The sequence below is a fragment of the Furipterus horrens genome, unplaced genomic scaffold (assembly GCF_987537825.1).
Source record: "Furipterus horrens unplaced genomic scaffold, mFurHor1.1.pri manual_scaffold_5, whole genome shotgun sequence".
NCBI classification, from domain to species: domain Eukaryota; kingdom Metazoa; phylum Chordata; class Mammalia; order Chiroptera; family Furipteridae; genus Furipterus; species Furipterus horrens.
In genome coordinates, this window is record NW_028327175.1 from 41,955,210 (window position 1) to 41,968,693 (window position 13,484).

Below are 13,484 nucleotides of genomic sequence, written 5' to 3' on the forward strand. Positions count from 1 at the left end.
GGCCCTCAGGACTGATAGTGCCTGCTCAGATCATTCCACCAGTTCCCTATGTTCATATCCAGACTCCTGTCTCACCTGACTCTCCATGAGGCATGGGACACATAGCTCTGATTTTATGTCCCCAACTGAATCTCGGTGCCCGCTCCCCTTTAGATGCTCCTCTCACAGTGGTTCCCAATGCTTTAGTTTCCTGTGGCTTCTGTAACAAGTTACAAAAACAGATCGGCTTAAAACAGCACACACTTATACATTCACAGTCCTGGAGGCCAGTGGGCGGAAGTCAGCAGGATCACACTTTCTCTGTTTCTTGACTCCTTCGGGTCTGAATCGCTGTCAGCACTCCTTGGTGTATTAGTGAGGGTTTTCCAGAGAAACAAAACCAATTGTGTGTGTGTGTGTGTGTGTGTGTGTGTGTAGTTTTATTGTAAGGAACTGGCTTATGCAACTATGGAGGGAAAGAAGTCACAAGATCTGTAGTTGGCAAGCTGGAGACTCAGAAGGGCCAATGGTATAAATTCCTCTCTGAGGGCAGGGAATGATGGTTGTCTTGTTGAAGCAGCCAGGCAGGAGAAGTTCCCTCTCACTCAGCCTTCTTTTCTATTCAGGTCTTTGATAGATTGGATGAGGCTCACCCACACTGGGAAAAGCAGCGGCTTTACTCAGTCCACCAGTTCAAATGTAAATCTTGTCCAGAAGCACCCAGTATGGTGTTTGGTTAAATGTCTGGGTAGCCCATGGCCCAGTGGAGTTGACATGTAAAATTAACCATCACCCTTGGCCTGTGACTGAATTACTACAATCTTCAAATATCTCTCTGTTCCATGTTTACATTGATTTGATGTATGTGTATGTGTGTGTGTATATATCTTTTAATATCCTTCTGCTTCTCTATAAGAATACATGTGATTGCAGTAAGGCCTACCCAGATAATCCAAAATAATCTCTGGATCTTTAAATTAAACATACCTGCAAATATCCCTTTTCCAGATAAGGTAGTATTTACAGATTCCACATTTCAGGGCATAGGTATCTTCTGGGGGACCATTATTAAGCCTACTAATTCATACAAAGAGTACTTTACCCAGTTGCTTAAACCAGAAATGGGGACTCACCTTTGTCAATAAATTCTCCTCAACCTTATCTACTTCATTAACAATTTCTATATATTCTATCTTCTAAATAATTTTGAATCTGCTCACCTTGTTCCATCTCCTCTGCCATCAGTCTAACACCAAACATAATGTCTTTCCTGGATTACTTTAATACTACACTCATATCAATGATCATTATCTCCTTATTTGTACAATTACTTGTTGAGTATCTGTTTCCAGTCACTAAACTAAGCTCCATGAAGGCAGGTTCCCATATGTTTTGTTCACCATTATATTATATTTTATTTTGTTAAAGATTTTATTTATTTTCTAGAGAAAGGGGGAACGAGGGAGAAAGAGAGAAACATCAATAGGCTGCCTCTCACACACCCCCAAGTGGGGACCTTGCCCCTAACCCAGGCATGTGCCCTTGACCAGGAATCGAATCAGGGGCCCTTCATTTTGCAGTCCGGTGCTCAGTCCACTGAGCCAGACCAGTCAGAGCCCACCATTATATTTCAGGCCCCAGCATAGTGCTTCATATCTTGTAGGTGCTCAATAAAGACTGACCACATGTGTGAATAAATAGATGGTGCATTTTCTGCCACTTGCTCATTTAAACTATTTGTATTGATAACCACCTATAGATCAGACATTCTAGTAGACTCAAAGAATCCACCAATGAACAAAACTCCTTGCTCTCAGGAAACTTTGTATTTTAATGTGGGGAAGGACAGGTAGCATAATATATAATTAATGCATTCCATATATGTATATGTGCTTATATTTAACATTAGAAAGTAATCAATGATATGAAAAAGAACCAGCAGTTCAAAGGGAATTAGTGTGCACTAGTAATTTTAGGTGGGCTAGAGCTTCCTGAGAAGTGGACATTTGAGAAAAGGCCTGAGAGAACTGAGGGGGTGAATCATGAATTTATCTGGGGAAAGCTTCCCAGGCCTGAGGGAACTACATTTAAGGAGGTCCCTGCGGCAGGTTTGGCCCCAGGCAGTTTAAGGACACGAGGAGGCCAGTGAGGCTGGAGTGAGTGAGGCAAGAGGAGGAGGCAGTGAGGATCAGGAGGCCACAGGGCAGCCCGTGTCGGGTCCTGTGAGGCTTTTCATCTGAGTAGGATGTGGATCTTTTGGAGGGTTTTCAGCAGAGAAGAGACATTATCTTACAAAGTGTCCCTTTGGCTGCTGTTGGGGCTATAGAGGAACAAGGCGGGAAGCAAGGATCTCTGGGGAAGTTATTTCAGTCATCAAGGAAAAACGTGGCGGTGGCTTGAACCAGGTGGTAAGAAATAGGCAAAATTTGGATGTATTTTGAAGACAGAGTCAATAGGATTCCCTGATAGATTGGATGTTGTGGGAGAGAGAGAGGGGAAAAGAAAGATATCAAGAATGATGCCAAGGTTTTTGGCTTGAGCAACTGGAAGCTAGACTAAATTCAGAGTTTTGTCTGGAACTCCTGCCCCAAACATCTTAATTCCCTAAAGTCACTGGAACGGCTCAACAGCCCTGAACTTTCCAGACAGCTGCACATAGTTGTCATCCATCCTTCCCTAGAGGGTGTCTGATCGCTTTCTTAAACTTACGCCCCACTCCTTGCTCACATCTGTGCGCAGGGACCAGCTCCGTTTGCCTTCAGCACAAAGCTCAGCCCGCTGCCCACCTTCCATCCACGACTCACAGTCACACTGTGTCCTTGGCCTTCCTCTCCAGGTTGGTCTGGGCCTCGACACACTGTGTAGGGTGCCCTTCCAACCCTCGGCTTTGTGCTCAAACTCAGAGCTCTCGGACTTTGGCCTGACTTATTTGCTCACAAAAGTTTCTCCTTGTTCTGGTCCAAAACAGTTGAGGTCATTCAGTAGCCCCTGGATCTCTGCTGGCCCAGGTGGCCTGGCCAAGTGCCACTGTAGGTAACTATGCTGTTTACTCAACCTCCTCCTGGATTTTTAATATTCTCATTGACAGGGGCTTTGGGCTAGTCTGTATGTCAGGCTCAGGGACAAGACCGTCCTGTTAAGCTGCAGCTGTTTTGAAAGAAGGCTCATTTTTCCTGTCTATGTGCAGCTATGTGGCTACATGTATCGGGTGCTATAGGGCTTTGGGAAACATTTTGGATTGTCAGGGGCAAGAACAGTTGTCTGTGACAGGCTCTGTTTTGACCCAGTCCCTCACCCCACATAAGTCTCCCAGCAAGTTACATGAAGGGGACAAACCTCTCATATTTCTTCCTCCAATGAGACTCAGGAGTGCCACTGTTTCTCCCAATTTTCAGCTGCCAGGTGGATCCTCTGTGTAAGCACATCTGTCTGTGAGCCCATAAACCCATGCCTACGTGGAAAGAAAACCCTCTAGGGAGAATGAATTTAACTTGACTCTCAATTATTTGTTCAGGAGCCATCAATGCTTATTTAAGTCACCAGCTTCCTTCCTAAGTGCAGTGGCAGGCTCTCCCAAATTGCCCCCACCCCAACTCCCTCAATATTCAAAAAGCTCTGAGCCTGTCCTGATCCTGGCCTCCTCCCACCACGTGGTTGCTGTCTGGCTGGTGCATTCTGGGTAAGACTGCTGTAAGCAGCAGAAAGTGAAAAGCGAAAGGCTCAGCAGGTAAGCAAACAACCAGCAGGAAGTGCTGCAGGCCTCCTGGTTAGGGAACTGAAAAAGGGAACAACAGGGGATGTGTTCTTCAGAGCTTTCAAGCAAAGTCGTCTGAACTGAAAACTGATAATTAGGGGGAGCTGAGACTTCAGTGGTGGTCCCACAAAGCCGCTGGAATACGCAGCCTTGCCCTCACCCTGATCTTAGTTTACACCTCCTGTGAGTTCTGCTCTAACTGGAGGACTACCAGAGATTTGGGACCGGAGCCAAACGCAAGGATCCTCATATCACCTTCTAGAAACACCCTGTGACGTGGTGCAAAGCTGAGCCACTTAGACAAACTGTTTGGGGTGCTGGTTCAACGTAGCTCATTACATCTGGGGAATTTAGTTTTTGTTACCATATAATCCAATTAAAGTGTAAGAAGGCATTTTTTCTCGGGTTTCTTAAAGTGGTTGCAGCCAAACCAGTTATGATACTGTTACAGAGTGGGGGGTCTCCAAAAATCCCCAGAGCCTGTGGGTTGGGGGAAGAGCTTATAACATGCCTTTGCATGACTATGGCTAGTAGCTTAGTTTCTCAGTTATGCAAATTGCTTTGGTTCTTCCAAGGGCCCAAGAAGGTAGAAGGGGTTTTGACCATGGAGTGGTGCAGAAAGAGCATACAGAGCCTGCGCAAGGTTCTGTGAATGGTCAGAACTGGTTACCCCACCCACTGAGTCAGAGGACGAAGTCAGGGATTTAAAAATAGGCGGCAGACATTTTGGCTAGGAACACCATGAGGCTTTGAGAAGAGAACACCATGCGGCTTTGAGAGGAGGAGAGGAGATCCACGTGGTTTGCAGGGAGGGCAGAGGAGAACTCCATGCGGCTTTGAAAGGGCAAAGAGAGAACCATGCGTGATCCAGTGCAACACGGCACATGTTTTCCTGGACTGTTAAACGGAGGCTGATGACATCGTACCCCAGATCCTAGAGAAGACAGTTGACAGATAAGGGATGGGGAACTTCCAGGCATGTTTTTGGCTTCTAGCCTTTTGGGGAGCAAGGGAAGTGCTGGGTTCCGTGGGAGAACAGGGCTCTGAGCTGAAGAGCTCACTGCCCTCTCCAGGATGCAATATTTTAAATAAAGACCTGTTTTCCTCAACACTAGTTGTTGGGTTTTACACCAAGGAGCCATGTGAAAGAACCCCCTTTCACCCTGTAACAATACCTTTACCCTTCCGTGTATTATTTGTATTATTTGTATTTGGCGTGATTGGAGAAAGGCGGCTGAGACTTCATTTAGGGGAGCTCTGTTGGCAGTGTTCCCTCCAAGTGTCACACAAGGGGTTGAAGTGACCCCAAGTCTGCAGGCTGTCTCTGGGAAGAAGTAAGTCTCTTTGAGCTCTCGTCCAGCAGAAGCACAGCATTTTGCTGTGTGCGCCTGAGCTCTACCTGGTATATATCCTGTGGAATACTGGAGTGTCATCTGTTACTCTTCCTGTGAAGAGCTGTTCATTGAGCAGTTACTATGGGCCAGGCACCACCATTCTAAGGGCTTCACCATGTATTAACTTAGATTTACAAGTTACTGAACAGCATCACAAACGAAAACCAAGTAGCACAAGAGTGTGCATAGCATCCTTTTGTTCCTATAAAAAAAGTAACAATATTTTGTATGTATTTTCAAGGGAGAAAAAACTTCCTGAAGGGCACCCCCAAAATGGTATAGTGGTTGTATCTTAAGAGATTGAGAGAACTGTGATGTGGGAGGGAGGCTGTTCGTTCAGTACTCTTTTATTGTTTAAATTATTTTTAACCATGTGGGATGTATTCCAGTTTCAATTTTAAAAAAATACTGCATTTATTTTTAAGGAAAATGAAAATAGTCCAAGGCAACTTTGTGGATCAGGTGCTGTGGGCCAAATCCTGGAGGAGGACAAGTCTAAGGTAATAGATAGGCAAGAATACCAGGGGACAGGATGGAGGGGGATCCTTGAGGAGAACAATTTTGACACAAAGGAGCTTGCTATTCTGGTGAATGGGCGATAGTTCAAATCTCAAATTGGAAGAACTGGATGTAGCAGTTAAAGTTCACATGACACAAACCCATGTCAAGCTAAAATGAGCAATGTGAGGCCGCACCTGTAACTTGCCCACGACATATGAGGGGGCCCCCAAAACCTGGAATTAATTTATAAAAATTTGTGTATTCTCACATGTTTAAACTTCAGTCACCTTCAAAGTACCCTCCATTGGATGCAATACACCGATCGAGACTTTTTTCCACTGCTCAAAACAGTGTTTGAGCTCATGGATTTTGATGCCTTTTAGTGCTTCTGCTGTCTTTGGTTTCACCTCTTTCCCATCAGCAAAATGTTTCTCTTTGAGGAGTTTTTCATCTGAGGAAACAAAAAAATCGCTTGGGGCGAGATTGGGTGAATAAGGAGGTGAGGCATGGGGGCTATGCTGTTTTTGGTCAAAAACTGCTGAACACTCAGTGCAGTGTAGGCAGGTGCACTCGTAAATCACCCATCATGAAACGGGCAAACTTGTTGAGTCTTAAAAAAAATTCACTGAAGCTGAATGCAGCCTCTCACGATAATACCAGCTGGTACACTAATACAGATGGGTTCCTAGAACACTCACCTACTTGCGGGTGTGGGGGAGGGGGACTGTACTACAAGGGGCCCACTCTCCAGAATATAATTCCATTTTGGGGGGGTACCCCCTCATGTATATCATTTTAATCTGAAGATCACCTCAGCCTGAGAGACAAGCAGGCCTCACTTCCTCATACTATCAGACTCAACCCCAGCTGGTGAACATTTAGAACATGATTATTATTACTATTACAGGCAGTCAGGAGACTGGCCCAGCCATCTGGTCCTCAGCTATGAATATGGAGGTCACTGTGCTAGGCTTGTGAGGGATCCCAGACAAATGCCTCCACTTACAGAAACCCATTGTCTTACAGAAATAACACACTCACCATCAACTCTTAACGGAGGCTCTTCTGTGAGGAGTCCTGCCTGAGCAACAGAGAGAAAAGGTTACATTAGTCAGGAAACAGTTGGGACATTTGAAAAGGGCTTTGCTTGCCATTTAGGATTTTAATAGGATATTTCATGCAGGAGACTGGCTTAAGCAAAGAGAGGGAGGTGTGTTTAGGGAACAGATGAGTAAGTTTGAGAGGCAGGTGCTTAGAAAGGGAGTAGAATGTGAACAGGCTAGAAGGTTGGAGAGGGTCAGCTGGCAGAGGGTCTTGAGTTCCAATCTGGGTCAGTGTCAAAAGCCACTAAGTTGTTCTGAGGACAGGCGAGCCAGGACTTGAGCCCTTCAGGAAGGTGAGTCTGGTAGAAGAGATGAAGGACCTGGCCCTGGGAGAGAAATCTGTAGGCTCTGTGATTCATCTTCCAGTTAGAGCTCATGGGAATTAAGGAGGAAGAAAGAGGACGAGGCAGAGATATTCATGACAGACTTTTCAAAGGGCACAGAAGAGAAGTGAAGACGGATTGGGTGTTGGGAGACGGGGAACAGTTGGTGATGTTTTGAGGCTGGTCAGCTAAGAGGAAGGAGATGGAATAAGTGAGTTTGGTGGCAGCGTGCTAAGGGAGAGGATGGGTCAGCACAGATTTTTTGTTGTTGTTTATTTTTGTTTTGCTTTGTTTTGTTTCTGGTTGGGGGGTGATTCTTGCATCCAGTGCACAAAAGTTTGAGACTGGTGTTGAGGAGTGAAGCTGAGAGTTTTGGGGGAGAGAGCTCTGTGAGGGGCACAGTGGAAGCCCAGAGATTTTTGAAAGAGAAAAAAAGAAAATGATCAAGTAAGATAAGCCTCAGGCAGAGGAGACAAGGCTGAACAGTGAAGAGAGGGTGGTGTCCCAGAATTTCAGTGACGACAGTTTAGCACAGGGCAGAGGCGGACTTAACGGTGGGTGCACCGGGCGCCCGCCCTCTCACCCGACTTCCGAAGGGCCCCGCAAAACCCCAACTTTACACTTTTTTTCTAATGACACCAAGTTTGGTTTCATTACTATGCTGCATAAAAGATGGTTAACATGTATTTTTATTTTCCCTCTCCCTTTTTTTTAAGGAGCCCAAAATTTTCTTCTGCACCCAGGGCATCAACTGACCTTAATCCGCCTCCGCACAGGAGTTTGAGATAAAACATTCCTCCTCCACCCAGAAGGCTGTGGAAAATGAGCTGAGAAAGGTCATTGCTGTGTTAGCTAAGAGGATACGGATGACTTGAGAGAAACATTTTTGGAGATCATTGGGTGAAGGAAGCCAAAGGTTTAAAGCATTGTTTGCAAATTTCAAGGCCATAAGCTGAATTCAACCAGAAGAGGTATTTCATTTAATTCTTAATATTAACCAAAAAAAATCAAATTAAGTGCTAATACTTAAAAATTGTTAAATTTCACATGATCCTCCTAACCTCCATATTTCAAGTCTAAGTAATCTGCCTACCCAGGCCCCTCAATCTTCTGGGGCTGGTGTTGCTGGAGCTCCTGTGCCAGGAGCATCGTGGGGGTGGGTGGTTTACCCCCCCCCCTTCCCCCAGCTGTATCCAGCCTCCTTCTCCCATTTCTGCAGCCTGTCTGTCTGCACTTCTGGTTACGGCATGTGGGGGTGGTGAAGAAATAGAGGTCATTTACTCTCACAAGTCAATTCCTTCTTCAAAAGTTTGGAGATGATATGCAGAGAAGAGAGAGGATGGTAAATTAGGGTGCTTGTGAGGAGAGACCGGGTGTGTTAGGGTAGAAGAGAAAAGCTCCGTGTACCAAAATTACACGTGGAAACTGAGAAGAAACAAGTGTGGGGAGGAAAGGAATCTCTCTGCTCTTGAAATAGGACAGAAGAGCAACAGACAGAGTGGACGAGTTGGGGTAGGGGGGCAACTTTGTGACACAGAGGAAGGACTGCACCAGGAAAGCTGGGATTGGCTTTGTGTGCAGATATGCTAGCAAAGTGGGGCCAAGGTCGCGGTGACACGTGTGGTTTGCAGGCTTTAAGTGGGTCTTCTTTAATAGTCATTTTCTGATGGCAAGGAGAAGCTGATTTCTCTTTAAAAAATTCCATTCCTATGTTTCTATTTAAAAATCACAGTTTATTACATACACTGATTATAGCATAACCTTCAGACTGTTAAATTGTCTTCTGCCTCACATTTTCTGTAGTGATAGGTAACTTCTATTTACAAAGTGTAGGAAAAACTACATGAACAGTAGTAAAGTTTTGTTCAAAATATATTTAAAAGTTTTTTTATTTTTGATTCCATGATAGCAAAACATTTTCCATTTTCTTTAGTTCTCTCTCTCTCTCTCTCTGAGTTTTTTTTTTTTTTTCTGAACTAGTCAACTTCATAGGAATCTTAGGTCAGTGCCAATTGAGAGAATGCGAATTGCTTGTTACTGATTAAAAATATCACATTCTACAGTATATGCAGTATATGCATTTTGTTGGCCCCTCTGCTGACCTTGGCTGTTCTGTCAGCTGATCTCAAGATCTGTGCCTCAGCCTGGGGCCATCCTTCTGGAGGGCACCACAGGGAGAGGCAGTGCCATGTGTGACGCTTTTGCATGGGCACAGTAGTGAGAGCCAGGAGTGGGATTACCCTTGGCCAGTTATGTGAAGTTTCATATGGAAAGCCGAGCTCACTGGCAAGGTATTGTACATTTATTCTCTTATTCGTTTAGTGTATCTTCCTGAAAATTGGTACCTGTAGTAGGTACTTGGATGGCCTGCTCCTCTGTGTGGATTGGGTAGGTTTTCGGCAGTCATGTGGGATGAGTTTGGTGTTGGTGTTATCGAGAATGTGAAAATAGGTCTGTTTAAAGCAAACAAAAGGAGCACTAAATCTTAGGGAGGGACGGGCAGATTTGTGGCAGGCAGACAGAAGAGGAGACTAGAATGATTTTCTTAAGAGGCCAGCAGGGCAAATATTGAAATGCGAGACCCTGCAGGCTTCTGGGGGCAAGTCGGCCAGATCCCGTGTGGACTGATGGCAGTTTGGAGGGTGAGGGGAAGGAGAGGAAGTATAGGAATTACAATCAGATTTAAGATTTCCAGTCATTTTAGTGAAATATTTATTTTAGTGAAATATTTTTAAAGTTGCTTTTTAGAAAACAGTCCCATATTAAAAAAATGCTTCTCTGTGATGTGTGAATTGCTTGAAGAGCTGTCAGTATGAGCTTCATGTGACTAAAAACACTTCCTGTTTCTACACTGTTGTTGGTCTGATATGAACATCCAAATTGTAATGCATTTGTGGCAACCTTAAAAAAAAAATAGATTTCTCATGTGACTGAACATGACACATCACTTTAACTTTTGTTTTAGTTTGTCACTCAGTATGAGTGATAGAGTGACTGAGTAGCATTAGTCTCTCATATGTGCTGAGAAGTGGCAACATATATGAATATAGTTAAATTTTGTTAAAATTGTTTGGTCCACCTTCAAGGAAGGATAGACATTATCATCATTATGGCTGTCTCTTAACCTCCCTGAGTTGTAGTTCCTTTATTTCAAACAGTGATGGGGTGATAGTGGGGTTGGGGTTGCCCAGATGGTCTTTAGAAACACTATGCCCTTTTAAATCTCAGAGAACATGACAATAAGCTAGGACAGTATTTAGGACTGAGTGTGAATGTGCTAAAAGATAAACTGAGGCATATTCAAATGTTTAAGAGTTTATTGGAGCAAATATGGGTTCTAATTGGGCAAAGACTAATCAGAGATAGTTGAAGAAAAAGGTTTTATAGAGAAGACTCTAAAGCAAATTAGAAAATCATTTGATTGGCTATAGCTTCGGCATTTGCCTTATTTGAGAAGGCCTCACTGACTGCTTGTGATTGGTAGCCCTTAAGTTTCTATTTCTTTACCTTGAGGCATTTACAAGCTTAGATTCTGGTTTGCTTATGCATGCTGCCAAGGCATTAGAGTGACCTCAGACTAATGACCCCTGCATTTCATTAATTTAACCAATGTGTTGGAAATAAGAAGGCGGCAGCACAAACTCCTCAGGTTAGAGTTTGCATTTGTTTGGTTTATGTTAGGAGAGATAGGCTATTAGTAGCATTACTTCAAAAAACTCCTGAATTCCAAGAAAGCAATTTTTGTCAATTACATGTTTAAAGCTCCTTATAGCTAGAATATACATTGTTAGCCTAAATACAGTAGAGCTGTTTAGAGAACACAGGGAGGCCTTGTATAATCAGCATGTACGAGATACTTATTTTCATTTTGTAGGATTTAGAACTCATATTACTATAATACTTTCAGTGATTCTGGAGCTTACGGGTTTTTTCCTCCGTTTTCCTTTGTGTTATGGGGTGTGGTGCGGTCCAGGATCTGCATCCAGGACCCACAGCAGACAAGTCTTTCCTCAAATAATCCCACTCCTTGGCTCTGCAGGAACTGAAACTTGCAAGGAAGTTCTTAAGGAATGTTGTGGTACCCAGTTGTTGTGGTTTTCCCTATTTTCCCTATTTTTTGTTTGTTTGTTTGTTTTGTTTTTGAGCTTCTTACCAATATCCTTCTAACACTGATATACTGTGGCCCTGATAGGAAAACTTGGAGAAAGGAAACCTTACTGATTCTACCTGGATACCTCCTTCCAAAGGCTTCAGTCCCACTCCCCAAATCAGCAGATTGATCTTCTGCACAGAAGGGGTATTATCTGCTGCTATTCCCCCGAGTCCATATGCATTTCCTGATAAGATGTCTGCAATGTTAGTTTGGTAGCCCAGCTACTTTGTCTGTCCGGTTTCACGCAGGCAATGCTGCACTGGAACATGGCTGGCCTTCCTGAAGGTGATAGGTATTGCCAGTGAGCTCTCGTTTCTCAATGCTTAGCTAGCAGGTCCCCTAAAACCTCATAACTTGTGGGCCCATCAGAACATTTTCTCATGATATTCCAGTATTATTCTTTTTTTTTTTTTTTTTTTGGTTGATCTTGCCAGGGCTTCCGAAAAAAAAAATTTTTTTTCTTGTTTATTGTCTGTTGTTTGTTTTCTAGCTCATCAGTATCTGCCCTCATTTTGGCCAGCTGGTTGGCTAGTTTTACTTTGTTTTGTTGGGGATGTGCTTCACACAGATGTTAGGGAATTACAACAGCTATTTAGTAGACCTCTCTGTAAACAGGGTGTTGTGTCATGCACTTTACATAGTTCACTTTTAATCTTCCATGTGAGGTATGTATTATTTTACCAATGATGAGGTAGAGGTTTGGAAAGGCCACATGCTTTGTCCAGGGTCACACAACTTCTACTGGCTGACCATGAATTTGGAAGCAGTTGATTGCCAAGTCTGTGAGCATTCCCCTATACCATGCTGTCTGTTTGCATTGATGGGTTTGATTTCCCTTGTCTCCAGCCTTTTCCTGTCCTTCCATTCTCACACATGTGCTGCTCATATGGAACTGCTCTTCATTCCCTCTGTCAGAACTATGCCTCCTAACTTCACCTCCATCCAACACACAACTTCTCTTCCAAACTATTACTAAATACACCTTGCCTGACTTTGATTAAACTTTACCATTGCAGGTTTTATCTGATTATCACCAGTCTCAAGGCCTCAGAGCACGATTTTATCCTGAAAGATAGTACAGTTAATTAATAAACAACTATTAACTTTAAAAGTGGAGTTTTCATGGTTTTTAATGATTTATACCTAATTACCAAAAGTATACCAGTCAGCCCAAAACTATGCTATACACTTTATGTTTATTAATCCCTTTTCCCATTAAAGAAAAACCATGAGATAAGGATTTTTAAAATTTTATAGGTTCATATAATGAGAAAGTAGTGTTAAGTTTATGCCCCCTTTCCCAACACCCAAGCTCTTTCTACCACACCTACCTGCCTCTCTACTCTTATTTATATTATTAGTTATAAATTAATATTGTATATATTATATACTAGATACCTCTGTTATATTAGTGTTTGGAGATTAGCATTAGCATTAAAATTTGCTCAGAATTTCCTGGTAGGAAAGAAAAACATATATGTATATGTATATGTATAGGTATATGTGGATATATATATATATATATATGCATATGTAGCCCTGGCTGGTTTAGCTCAGTGGATTGAGCGTCGGCCTGCGAGCTAAGTGTCGCTGGTTCGATCTTCCAGTCAGGGTACATCAGAGAAGGAAAACTCTGACTCCAAAAAACCTCCGCTGCCTTGCGGCATACCTCTTCAGGGGAAAGGCTAAGGGAGTAAACCCTGACAGAAAATCCGGAGCCGGAGTCCCTAAGGCGGTTTGACGTTGTAGTCAACACCGGCAACTCCTGCGGCGCACCTGAAACCAAGCTGTATTGACTCCGTCTTTCCCTTGGACCCTTCAGCTGCGAAGAGAGGGGGGGTCTGCTGCATGGGCAACAGCGGACCCTCCATATCACCCTGCCCAGGCTCTGTAGCTTCAGCGTCATCGCAAGATGTCGATTCAACACGGGAGGAGACAGATACCGTGTCGCTCCCGAGTCGGACTGCACAGCCATTCTCGGCGGTGCAGATAGACTCTTAAGAAGCTACACCATCGTCTCTCGAGACGGACGGCTGCCGACGACGATATGCATATGTGTATATATAGAGAGAAATGTTAAGAAAATATACATATTCTTACACATTTTAACATAAGTTTAAAATTGTACATTTGGACTTCCAGTCAAGATTGTGATGTCAGTAAACGCAGCTTCCCTCCTTAACAACCACATCAAAATTACAACTATAGAGCAACCATTTTTCAGGACAAAAATCAAGCTGAAGAGAAGTCCTACAATTACAGCATTAAAGAAGAAAC

General features: G+C 43.5%; 1 long non-coding RNA gene across 5 annotated transcripts in view; it reads left to right on the top strand.

Annotated features, from left to right (window-relative positions):
• The first annotated feature begins 8,338 nt into the window (after positions 1-8,338).
• LOC150008457 (uncharacterized) overlaps positions 8,339-13,484 on the top strand; it is a 37,747-nt gene continuing 32,601 nt past the window's right edge. For 2 of the 5 annotated variants that reach the window (XR_016511307.1, XR_016511311.1), the window contains exon 1: positions 8,356-8,396. This is a non-coding gene — a long non-coding RNA (uncharacterized LOC150008457). Of the gene's footprint in view, positions 8,397-9,215; positions 9,346-13,484 lie in introns of those variants that run through there. The other 3 variants (XR_016511308.1, XR_016511309.1, XR_016511310.1) reach the window with 2 other exon arrangements.